Source organism: Lygodium microphyllum, chromosome 27, assembly GCF_053477565.2.
Source record: "Lygodium microphyllum isolate KBCC chromosome 27, Lygodium_microphyllum_v1.1.10, whole genome shotgun sequence".
Taxonomy (NCBI): Eukaryota; Viridiplantae; Streptophyta; class Polypodiopsida; order Schizaeales; family Lygodiaceae; genus Lygodium; species Lygodium microphyllum.
Genome location: NC_141161.1, coordinates 29,263,027 through 29,265,260, shown reverse-complemented (window position 1 = coordinate 29,265,260; position 2,234 = coordinate 29,263,027).

The following is a 2,234-nucleotide window of genomic DNA, read 5'->3' as shown; positions in this document are numbered from 1 at the left end:
AGAGAAAGGAGAAGTAGGCATAGGTGCAAACCCTTACAAAGACCACTATCTCGTGAGGATGAGGATGATTCAGCTTCGGCTTTTAACAGGTTTTCACAAACTTCTCGTGAACATCATTGTAATTACGCTAGGATTATTAGAGAATTGGAAGAGGCATTGGAAGTAGAGCGTGAGGCAGCGTTGACTGCTGTAAATGAAGCAATGAAGAAGATTACTGAGTTGCAAAAGGAAAAGGCAGAGTTTCAGTTTAGAGAAAGGCGATATCTAGATGAAATCTCGCTTTTAGAATTTTATTTAGAAGAAGAGAAATCTAAATTCAGTAGGGGTGAGTTACAGATGGACCAAGCGTTATCTATGGATACAAATTATTGGGAAGAACATGAAAACACTGATAGGTTTTTGGAAAAAAATAAATCTAAGAATATTTTTGAACCAGAGACTCAAGAGAAAAACCCTACAAATGTTCCCTGGTTGTGTCATTCTTTTAGGCGTTCGACCGGAATTGCGCAGAAGATTTATCGCTGTTCTAGGGGACCGATAATTGGTTATCAACGAGTCCAATCTGAACCTACTAAGGTTAAATTGCACAATATGCAAGCGGTGGTGTTGCCTCATCCAAAAGAAAGAGTAATGGATTTTACTATTTATGGGGATGGGCAAGAGCCACAACTTAGATGGTTTGAACCTGCAGCACCTAGGAATTTTGTGGAACTGAAACAAGTTATACATTATTTGGGCTGTCGAATTCAGGGCGAGGAGGATGAGAATCTACATTCATTAATTCTCAAGCTTAAAGATAATCAATGGTTTTGGAGTTTAGATGATCAGGAATGTCTAGAAAAGAATAACGAAATTTTACGTCAATATCGCCGTAGGTTACATGCTCAATATCCATGTACTTCAGAGCAGATACCTAGCGTAATTGACTCTGTAAGAACCTCATTTACCATGAAATCTCGTAAAAATATAAATGTCAATAATGGCGATTTAGATAAATATGGGAAGAGATATACTGAAAAATCATTTCCTGAGTTAGTAAATGTCTATGGAGTAGAAGTTGATGGTGCTACGCGAGATAACCTGGCTATTATTCCTTATAGGGCTTTACCTTTAGTAAATTCTGTGAATGTGGGAGAAGCAGCACTGGAATCAAGTACTAAGAATAACCTGCTTGAAAATGTATTGATGCAGATACCTGAAGATGTGCCCACAATTAAGTCACGAAGAATAGACTCTCTATTTATTGAAGAGCCTGAAGTTGAAGTAGTTAAGCTTAAAATGGCAGAAGGAAAATATTTAAATTTAGGAGACCAGTTGGAATCGCCACATCGTGAAAGATTCGAAGAAGTCTTACGATTGCATGTTGACGCTTTTACTTGGTCATATAGGGACCTTAAGGGTATCAAAGCTGAATTATGTCAGCATTTTATTGATCTAGAACCAGGCACAAAACCTGTATGTCAACGTCAACGACGAACGAACCCTGTGTATGCAGAGTTAGTGAAAGCTGAAATTACTAAGCTTTTAGATGCTGGATTCATTTATCCTGTTGCATACAGTGAATGGGTATCTCCTATTGTGGTAGTACCCAAGAAGAATAGTAAGAAGATTCGCATTTGTGTCGATTATAGAAAGCTGAATAGCAAAACACGTAAAGATCATTTTCCTTTGCCATTTACTGATCAGGTACTTGATAAGGTTGCTGGTCATGAGCTGTATTCTTTCATGGATGGATTTAGCGGTTACAACCAAGTACTAATTCATCCTGAAGATCAATCCAAAACTACATTTACTACTGAATGGGGTACATTTGCTTATAGAGTAATGCCTTTTGGTTTGTGCAATGCACCCGCAACATTTCAGAGAGTTATGATTGCAGCTTATCAAGATTTTCTACGTCAATGGATGGAAGTTTTCTTAGATGACTTTTGTGTCTATGGTACGGCAAAAGAAATGCCTGAGCTACTAACGCAAGTATTTGAACGTAGTGATGAAGTAGGTATATCTTTGAATCCTGATAAATGTGTTTTTGGAGTACCAAAAGGAACCTTATTGGGGCATATCGTTTCTAAAGAAGGTATTGCCATGGATCCAGCTAAAATTATTAAGATTTCTGCACTTCCACCTTCAACAAATCTTAAGCAATTGCGTGGATTTTTAGGACATCTAAATTATTATCGGAGATTTATTTCCGATTTTGCAAAGGTGGCATCACCTTTGACAAATCTACTACG